This window comes from Plectropomus leopardus, chromosome 2, assembly GCF_008729295.1.
Source record: "Plectropomus leopardus isolate mb chromosome 2, YSFRI_Pleo_2.0, whole genome shotgun sequence".
Taxonomy (NCBI): domain Eukaryota; kingdom Metazoa; phylum Chordata; class Actinopteri; order Perciformes; family Serranidae; genus Plectropomus; species Plectropomus leopardus.
In genome coordinates, this window is record NC_056464.1 from 32661202 (window position 1) to 32672640 (window position 11439).

Consider the following 11439-nt stretch of genomic DNA (forward strand, 5'->3'; position numbering starts at 1 on the left):
AAGAATGGCAAAATAACTATTGAGGTCACGTTTTCTTGTCTGGGAAAGTGGGTCACTTGTTCTAGTGGTCGGCCTCAGAAGGCATGGTAAACATCACGACAGCACGGGACATGATGTTCCCAAAAAATGTTCTGATAAACATCTGATATTGAGTTGATTTATCATTTTCATATTTTCGGAATGATGCAAATAGGGATGTTATTGCTGCTGACACCCTTTGAGTGATCAGCTTGTACTTCCTCCTGTGACCTTTACCTGTTTGTTTCAAAACTACCATAGTGACATTCCCTCAGGGAGTCAAGTTTCTTTTCAGTACACATAATTAAACTTCTAAAGCTCCCCTCCCCTTCGCTTTTCTCTCTGTCCCTCTCTTTCCATTTCCTTGCCAGTGGTTTAACAACTCATGAGGTCTGCTGCTGATTCACCCATTGACCGAACAAATCCACTTGGCAGGAAGGAGACTGCTCCTCCTGTGTGTCTCATTTTCACCTCAGAAGCTGCGAGAGAGACGAGGAGCCTCTTTATCTCCCGTCCCTCTGGCAGGTAAAAGCGGCAGGAGGCCTTCTTCACTAGGATCATTAGCAAGGTACAAGAGGCCGTCGACCTTGGTGTCAACAGCAACAGAGTGTCATCACAACAGGCGTGGCGGCGTCCTATTGTGTGTTGGCAGGTGTGCATTACAGGGGCTCATAAAGGGAGACAAAACCCCTAAATGGTTTGACAACAGTTTGTACAAAACTACAAGAAAGCTGAAGGCTTTTTAGTTACATAATCACATTATATATGTCCATGTAATCAGGACAAAATGAGTAAAAAAAGGCCCAACAGATTTAAAAAAAAACCTGTCTGGTATTCAGGTTGGAGATGACATACCTGTATGTCAACATCCCTGTTCAGCAGATGATACAACTGAAGGATTGTGGTGCTCTACAGCACCCTCTATGTTTGGGAAATAGAGCTTGTTTTCATCATATCAAGTGCGCACTAAAAAGCCAGATTACTATTAAGGACCTCCTGGGATCTCTGTGACGCAGCAATTGTTGTTTGGCATCTGAAAATTAGAAAAAAAAAAAAAAAAAAAAAAGCTGCGTCACTATTGTGCTCCTCACTTGAAGTTTTTCTCTCCTTCGAAATTACGCAAACAAAAGAACAAGCTGTCCGTGCGTCACTGCCTGAGCACGTTTGGAAAGAATCTTAACCCAGCTTTCTGGACAAAACTCTCTTCATGTGTTATTTATGATAACATTTAAGAGAAAAGACCACGAAGGCCACGGGGTGTTAAATGATCGTGCCAATACGAACTGCGTAACACCGTCCTCTCTCCCACAACAGGATTACGCACTATCCATCTCTTGCGCAGCATCCTATTCCGAGCTCTTCCTTCACACGCCATCCGCCGCCGATTCCACGCTTTGTTTACATCTTCGTTTTATCATTGAATTCAGAAACTAAAGTTTCACAGCGAGCACAACTCCGCTGTCACGCCGTCGCAGCGTGTTCCTCCATCTCAGCGGAAATTCCCACTGGATTTCATGTGGCTTGTCGGTCCTCCGCGCTGACGCAGTTTAATTTACCTGTTGTCATGTAGATGATGAAACACTCGTGATTTTAAAAGTGTTTAAATCAAGGCATCATCAGCAAGACTTCGCGTCTTATCCACCTCAAACACGCTGCTTTCATTTTCTTTCTTCCATTATTCTTTACACTTTCACAACAGCGCCTCCGGGCTTTTATTATTACCTATTCACCCACGAGAGGTTATGGATTACATAGTGGTATTCTCTACGCAACATACGTATCATTTTGTTGCTCTCGCCCTGTAAAAACATAAATAACTTACGTGTTTATCCCAAGCATGTTTCCCTTTCGTGCCGGATGAGTCTCATCCGTTTCCCGGCCGGCTCGACTCACACCCCCGGTCTTCGGTGAATAGTCAGTTCATCAGGTCCCAGTTTCAGCCTTTTTGTCGTTATTATCAATCTCGGAGCGCACGTTTATCACTGTGTATCCCCCTAATGATTTTCCATAGCGCAACACGGGAACCCCGCCCCTGACACTCCCCCGGCCGCTGGTTGGCCGGGCGGCTGGAGAGTCTTTCCTCATCGCCAGAATCACATGTGGCTGACGCATGTTTACAAACATCGGTGAAATCACATGGTAATGGGCGCCGTTTTACCGTAAACGACTTCCTTTTGACGCAGCTACCAGATGTCGTGCCGAGAGCCTATTATCCTTTTCTTTTTTTTCCAATGACGGGGTAAAAAATGGAATAGGCTATTTTTATGCATAGGCAATATATCAATAATAGCTATTTCTAAGGACACTGGAAAGGGACACAAGGTACAAACGTATGAGAGTGCAAGATATATATGGGTTATTATATAAGCTATAACATATAGGGCTTAAGAGAGGAGGAACCGCAGCATCACATGCTCCTATAGGCCAGTGAGACCACACCTATATAAATAAGGATGAATAAGGAATAAAATCTGATATAGAAAATGTATTACTTTTACTTTACAATGCCTTCTTTTTATCTTGGGGCATAGCTTTCACTTCTACAGGCATTTACAAATCCTGATAATTAAAATTAAAATTAATAAATAGGCCCAAATAATAAAATAACAAGGAAAATGATTGAATTACTTGTGAAGGACCACAAGTAATTAATTCATTTGAAACTGGTCAAAGACCAAAATAATTGGGAACCACTGCCCTTTATTCCACATTTACACGTCTTTTGTTATCCATTCTTACATATGACCTCTTGCTATAGCTCTGGGTTATTTTTAGTTGTCATATTATCCACAAAATATTCCAGGATATGAACTTTTGTGGCCTTATTTGTCTAGTATCTTCATAAGGTGCACAGGAATGCTTTGCGTTGTAAAACAGGTTCTGTAATCCATTAATCAAGCAGTAATTTGTGAGGTGACAAGACAAAAAGAAAATATCGCCTAAATTGTAATGTTATTTTTGTTGCAGCAGATGGCAGTGTAAGACTCAAAAATGGCCAGGGAGAGTGAGCATGTTGTGGCTTTATGCTTTTTCAATGCCCTTTGGCATCACTAAATTTTTAACTGGGAAGAGTATCATTGAAGCCTTAATTCTTAATATTTGTGCTTTTGACAATTGCCTACTTGGAGAACAGCCAGTGAGGAATATAAGTAGTTTTTAGCAATTAGTACTGATGAAATTAGTGTGTGTGTGTGTGTGTGTGTGTGTAACCTTTATATTTATGAAACATTCAGGGCTAAATTTTATGTACTGTTCTTCTCAAATGCAAAGTATGCGATTTTTTCAGACCATAGACTGTATAGAAAGAAAGACCTTCAGTATAGATTCTAAGTGGGTTATAGGCTGACTTAAAATAGGCTATGTGTTTTGTTCTGTATGGTGGGGAACAGCTGCTTTAAGAGGGCACAGGGTGCTTGCGGAGGCTATATTATATTAACACATTTTCTGACTCAAACATGCACTTCTGAGAAGAAACATACACCAAGGCACACTGAATGTATTGAGGCTACATCCTGCTATTATTTTTCTTTTATTCTTTAACTCCATGCCCATGTTGTCATTCTTGGTAGTCTATAGGCAAAAAAGCCATAAATGGAAGTGTTTCACTATGCCATCTGTAAGCAGTGCCTCCCTGCGTTACATGAGTGTAATTTACGGTAACTGACGTGCCATGACTCACTGCTCTGCTTTACTGTCTCTTACGGTAATTGGAACGTTACGTCATTCATATATTGGCGGGATAAAAATGAAGCGCCCCTAGAATCAAACAACCTGACCACGCTGTTTAAATGGCATTTGTGCTCGTCCCTTGACACAGCTTTCAGCTAGCTTTCAAGTAAGTACAGGATGTTTAAACTGCCTCGACAAGTGTGGGCCTGGCATTTTTTCAAACACAGTTTTAAAAGTAGTTTTGATTAACATGCAAAAAAAAAAAAAAAACCCAAACGCCATAAAACAGGAACAGTGTTTGAAAAAAAGAACAAGCTAACATCTGTTTAAGTAGTGGCCCAGTAACAATGTTCTCATGACGTAAACCATTAAGTTGTAAACCCACATAAACAGCGAGCATGCAAAGCCGACTCTCCGCGTGGACAACAACATCACGTGAGTTAAATTTTAAGCTTGGCAGCACACCATTACAGGCACTAATCTGGAAAACGTTTAAGCATAAGCTTCTGTAATAGCTGAAAAGACTACGGGCTCCCAGTAGGTGGAGATGTTTACTCTCGGTTGTGTTTTGTTTGAAACACAATGTGGATCAAGCTTTGCTTAACCCAAATCATCCCCTTCACAGGTGGTTTTTCCATGTAGTCATATTATTAGTGACCATTAGCCTTATTTCTCTTTTGCATCAGTGCACATATGTCCTGAAATGCACGTGAGTAGGCTTCTCTTAGGCTGTAGGGAGAATTGTATTAACGCTGTCTATCTAAGGGAATGTTGTTTATTTATGAAAGGGTAAGGGGTGGTGCAAAACAAGGGAGGCAGTTCAAATTATTTTTAAACACACAATTTTGTTTTTGCTTTAGTTGGGGGGTTGAAAAGGCATGTTTTCTTTAAAAATCCCCCAAATAATATTAGAACCAGAAACTTTGAAGTATGTTCATTTAAAGTGGAGAGTGGGTCATGCATTTTCCTTCAGTCAGAAAGGAATAAAATATTTGGGAGAGGGTCATATATATATAGGGTTTATATATATATATATATATATATATATATATATATATATATATATATCAAGAAAAAGAAAAATGAATTCACACATCACATCAGCCACCTCCCCAATCTGATAAAAAAAAGCACAATCCCTAGATAATTCTTAATTTTTCTTTGTTTCTTAGGAAATATTGTACTTTTATACTTCAATGCATAATTTTAGAACTATAGTTACTATTTTGGAGATTTCATTTAGTATTACCATTGTTGGTTAAACTATACACTAGATTTTAGAATATAAAGTGGTTTAGCTCCACTCTGATTAAAATGCAAAAGAGTCTGTAATATAAATCCAATAATATAGTGTAGCCTATACTACCTCAGAATTTATATTTTGTCCGACATTCGAAAGAAATCATGTTGTAAGTTTAGTTTTTGCCACAATGGAAAACTATATAAAAGAAGAAAGGTCAGTGACAGGGTTTAAATTTTGCATTGGAGCCTGCATTGGAGTTTGGTGCCACTTCTACTGAATTTAGTGGATCTGGAAATGGCAAATCACATTATAACCCATTGTATCTGTGTTATTTAATCTTTGACTTCCATACAAAAAAATGTTTGACTGACATTTTTGTAATCTAAATGTGCACTTTTTCGTCCCTTGCTGTTGGTCTCCACGCAGCTCTTTTCCATCAGCTGCATCTCAATCCTCTGCTGGGTCCAAGACAGCTATCTGCTGTTAGAGGGTACATGGATTTGATTATTAATAACTAACCAAACTCTAAACTGTTAATGGTGCTTAAAAATCAAAACACATCTGTTTAAAATTGCATATTCAGTTTGATCCCTAGTCAGCTTAATCCGGTCACATTAAACTTTTGTACAGATGATTTTATATACTGCAAATTTGTCTTTTTAGTTTAATTGATCTGTTATACTGTTGTTGGTTTTTTTAACTCTGCATGTAAGGTGACCTTGAGTGTTTTGAAAGTTGCCTACAAATAAAATGTACTATTGTTATTATTATTTATATAAATATTCAGGAGGGCTAACATTGGGTAATGTCTCCTGTTATTATCAGGAGGTGGCGCTAGTCACCAAATTATCATTACTAAACTTCATTATAGTTTGCTTGCGACAACAGATGAAATGCCATACCTATTTCTAATACCATTTACAAGTCATAGGATAGAACTGGAGACAAAATGTACATAGCTATTGTGAAGAAGAAGTCTGTACTGTTAAAGTATTTAAAATATATATTTTTATCAACATAATTAAGTGGGCTTATTTGGAGCATCAATGGGCTGATGGGTATGTTAGGTACTCATTAAACCCATGGCAGACTTTTAAATGTTTTGAAATGAATCAATAAAACATTAGAAATTGGTACAAATGATTTATTGAAACTTCAAATTAGAAATTAGATTTTCATTTTAACCAAACCAGTATATATTAAAAAAGGGACGTTTACTGTACTTTTCCCACCACTGCTCATAGATAAGACTGCTTGTCTTATGTTGGACATCTTGGGATTGTTTGACAGATTCACCTGATCTTTTCCATGTCGTGTCAAGTTCGTGGTTGTAGCTCAGGGGGTGATTGTTCTCCTGTCCACATGTTGAAGTTTCCTTAGAGATATACAATGCAGGATTGTTGGTAACCACTTGTAAATAAACTTGGTCCCTCCCTTTCAACCTCACCTGAGCGCTGTGGGGGCACACGCCCATAAATATCCCTAACACAAAAAATAGGAAGAAAATAATGAAATACAGGGAAAGGGCCGAGTCTCTACAGAAAAATACACCCCCACACACTGAGGTTGCAGCGGTATACTGGTTTTAAGGTATACCGTGATATTAAAGTTTACTATTATCATACCGTGGTGATTTTCTTATGCACGATTTTGAAAAAAAAAAATGCAACTGGACGAAGAATCTCACCTTTATTTCAGGTATTTTTAACGCAGAATTTTTACACATACTTCCATTAAATTCCACTCGGAGGGCAAGAGTTTCGGCTCCTGCCATCACGGAGGAGGTAAACTTTTCCAATCAGGCCAAATCATGCAGATACTTGAGATCATTAGTTCCTTCGGCTTCTGGATTCTTGAACAAACTGTAGACCTAGTTGCCCTGCACTAAACAAGGACCGAATGAACTCTTCGAACTTGTGATGACTTCCTGTGCATGTATAATGTGTTTTACTATTGTATTATTTATGATGATGTTGTTGGTTGTGCTGACTACTGCTGTTAACCAAGTTGCCCCTCTGGGACTTACATACTAAAACAAAAAACTAAAAATAAAATACATTCAAGTCTTAATTATAGTATTAACAAATATTTGTTGAACCAACCATTCTGACTGTTAATAATAATTATTCTGTAATATAGTGAAACCGCAATATTTTAAGTAAACCGTTATTGTCCTGTGAAATTACCGTTGCAACCCTACCACACACTGAGAGTGGGTCATAAGAGGTGACTGGGAGATATTAGCTTTGCTTGTCTATTCTTTATTTCTTTATGAAAATCCTGCAAAGTGTATCTTTAAGTAAGATGTCAAACGAATGAAAAACTAATAGCACAAGTAGTAAAAAACAAGGACTATGAACTGTAACCCTGATTGTGTGATAATAAGTGATGTGATGTTGATGTAAAACCACTGACACTTCCCATGTTGTTATATTTGTTGCAGGAATAATCTTCAGCGATGGAGTGATACGGCCTTGTTCAGAGTCACTGCCGAGCTGCTATCAGCAAACACCACGCTGCCCTTTGCACCCGCTCAGATTTACAGCAGACAGCGGTAGCCTCTAGCCCAGTGGGCTTGGTAAGTGAACCGTTACAGCAGGCATGTATAGGCTCTCAGAGTGTAACAACAAGGGTTGAAAAAGGTCACATCAGCTCGAATGACAGCGGTGGTTAATTTGTTGTGGCTACATCAGCTGCACTCACAAACAGGGTCAGGCTTTGCACACACGCATACTCCCTCTTCAAAGTGTCCACACCCTGAAGGACATGTGACCTTGTGGTGACCATGTGTTGTGTGACTGGATCTTTACAGCCAATACTTTTTAACCAACAGTGTAGTACTTTTATAATAAAGAGATCCAAATATTACCTAAGAAGAAATGAGAAACTGTGGGGGAGATTAATTTGCATTTGGAATAGTCTAACAATGTAAACGATTAGGTGTCATATCAGTCTATCGGTGAAGGAGTCAGTCTAATATTTTTTCATTTTGTTTGAAAGTGAGAACATATTTGCTTTTATGAATATTGAAAGGAGCACTATGCGAAACTTAAGGGGCGGGGTTTGTTAGAGGCGTCTAGCAGGGCTACAGTAGAAACCCGGCAGTGCATTGCCACAGTGGAGCTGCTCCTTTTATAGATATAAACAGCTCAATGTAAGGTAAAAAAAATAAAACACAGCAATTCTTAATGTCATGTTATTATATACTGTATTCAATTTCTGCCAATATATCCCCCTAAATCCTACACACTGGACCTTTAAAATAATACAACTGAATGTGTCTCTAGAAATAAATGTACATGATTTGAGTGGTAAGCATGTAATTATCCAGAAAAAAGCCATTTAATTATTTAAATAGCAAATAATTAACCAGTAAACATGCATAACATGTGGTTATAAAAACCAACTCAGAATCACATCACAACTATTTCAGCTCTTTTGTGTTTCTCAGACATGGATATTTACAGCATTCATGTGGATTATTGTACAAATCAATTTTGCAAATACAGTAGCTCAGGGAAATAATTAGTACATTATTAGTTTCCTGTCTTCCTGTCACATCTACATTCTACTACATTTTTCCAACGAAGTGGCAAATACTAACACATCATTAGCACAAGAACATTCTCTATTATCTGTCATGAAATTCAAGACATACTCAAGTTTTTTTATAGCAGACAAAGTTGAGTTTGTCTGCACAATCCTGGCTTTCCCAGTGCTGTCCCTCCAGTGACAGGGCCCCACAGCGGTGACTCCAGGCGGGGCACTGTGGCATCTCTTCTTGGCTCCAGGCCTGGTTACTTTTATTGCCTTTTTTTAGCCACAGCCACCTGTCAGCCAGGTAGCGCAGGCCGATCCACACGTGGTCTGTCTGAGCTTCCCTGCTAATCTGCAGGGCTTCAGCCAGAGCAGACTCAGAGCGCAGACTGACTAGGTCAACGTGCTGGCGGCGACAACGCTCCATCGCCTCCTCCCAAGTCTGGTTTTCCTTCACCAAAACCAACTGGCTATCTTGACAGTAGAAGTGTGATCTCTCCTCACAGTTCGTTTTCTTCCAGCCACCTCTATGTTGCGTCACACATCTACCATCTTCACTGTTGTTCTGTTTATCTGGCCAGTTGAAATACGATGTATTTTCCCCGCCAGACCACTTCCACATATCATCAGCATCTTTGTAGAGACCGATCCAGCCTCTAACACGGACGTTCGGTCCGTTAACTGTGAAGAAGTTTTTATTTTCTTCCTGGTTGCTGATTGAAGACAGATCATGGTGATGTCTTCTGCAGTATTCTCTGGCCTCTGACCACGTCACTCTGTCTCTGACATAAATATTCAACCAACACAGCGCCACCTTAAAGAGGCATGTGAGAATGAGAAACCTGAGCGCCCAATTCCTCATAATGAATGGACGTTGAGGTGCCCTCATGGGGAATGATCTCATCCTGTCAGGGGTCTTTAGTACACCTGAAGGAGCAGCAAGCACCCAATCACAGTGCATCCAAGGCTGTTATGAAAATACAAAGGAAGGCTTGCACAGGTGTGCTGATACAAAATGAGCGCATTCAAATGCTCACAAATAAGGCTTCACGGGAAGTATTGATTGCCTTAAATTTGTTTGCAAATACTCAGATAATCTTGGATGAATCCATTTAGACCAGACTTCGAGGACAGTAGGACAAGGTAGTGACACAACGCTCTAAAATTATGTATTTCTTAGCACTCCGGTTTTTTGTTTTTGGATATTCTGTATGTACTGTCTAGTAATGCACAGATCTGATTTGCTGGAATTATGTTGATACTGGCCTTATTAAAGTTAGGGTGGGTAGTTTTACTTTAGCATCATTGGGCATATATCCCATAATAACCTTACATCACATTGTAATTCAAGTGGTTTGGGAGAACACTAGATTTTTGCACCTCCTCTTCGCTCTGTTTTCAAGCTTTAGAAAATCTAGCCCGTGATGGGACACAGTTGATTTTATTGGCTGTTCATTCCCTTAAGTGAACCCAGATTTAATGACGGAGAATCCTGCAGAGAGAGTTGCTATTCCCCTATTGGCAACAGGGGCCTACACCGCAAAACAATCCTAAAAAGAAAGACAGAGTTATCAAACACAGAGACTAAAAAGCCTTTTATACGCAGACATCGTGCTATAGAGCTGCTACAGACTCCCCTCATCACCCCCTGTTGTATTCCTACTGAGTACTTCAGACTGTATTCCTACTGAGTACTTCAGATTGTATTCCTACTGAGTACTTCAGACTGTATTCCTACTGAGTACTTCAGATTGTATTCCTACTGAGTACTTCAGATTGTCAGTACTTAAAATTGTGTGTGTGTGTGTGTTTGCTGGGAGAGTCTCTTCTGTCTCCTGTAACTCATATCCAACTCTGGGATCATCACTAATCCACAGACTTCACTAAAGCATGTTGCTAATGGTATGCTTTGAATAGCAAATTTACTTTTTCATGATGAACATTCAAACTACAGGATTTAGTTCTTTCTGCAATATTCAGCTCTGTCTTTGTTGAAATTTGCATTTAATTTGAAACTACAACTCAAAACCTTGCATAACCTTGTAGAATAGTTTCCCCTACCAGTGTTAAATACTTTTATCCTTTAAATTGTCTCTGATGTTTGCTTCATGTTACAGTCTTTGGTGCTGGTCAAGTTCAATTGCCTGTTTTAAAATTGGCTCATTTAATTTGTGATTTGCTTTGGTGGAGATTTAATCAAGAATAGTTTGCTTGCAATTTACTTAATTTGATTGCAAGGATCAAGAGCTGACTGCTTTGCATGATAGTTTTGTGAAGTGAACGGTTTAACCCTTTGAAACCTGGATCTACATCACTTTTCTTGTGCTCCTTTCAGATGCCTTTCACAAGTTTGCTTTGATTTCTTTCAAAAATATGGGAAAAGGGCAATTAACAACTTGGCAAGAAATGTCCCACAAACTGCAAGGAATTATAAGATTTAAAAAAATGCAATGGGAAAAATGTCCAGAGAACTATATTTATCGTTATAAGAATTATATATTAGAAATTACTGTATAGATTTAATAGAGTTTAATCAGTATTTTCCAAGTCATTTCCATTTTTGTTGTTTCTTTTATTATTTTTTTAAATCAATTTTCTTGTACTTTTTAAAAAAATAATGCTTTGTTTTTGTCATTTCTTCTGAAGTTGCTTATTGCCCTCTTCCAGTGTTTTTTGCCCAGGTTTCAAGGGCTTAAAGCAGCCAGAGACTTATGCTGTTTCACTGGTCATTTAGGTTAATGACTACAAGTCTGTTTAGATGGTGGTGACCGATAATGAGTAGCAGTGTGACCTTGAATAAAGAGTATGACTGTTTTATGCTGTGTATTCCTGTGTACAGCTATCAATGTTTCTGTGATAAATCAAGTAAGCACATCAGAAGTAAGCTGAAGACGACCCACACAGATATTGTCAACAGTCACAGTTTATGAATCAGGCACAGGCACTACTAACAGAGAAAGCAGGCTTATTTA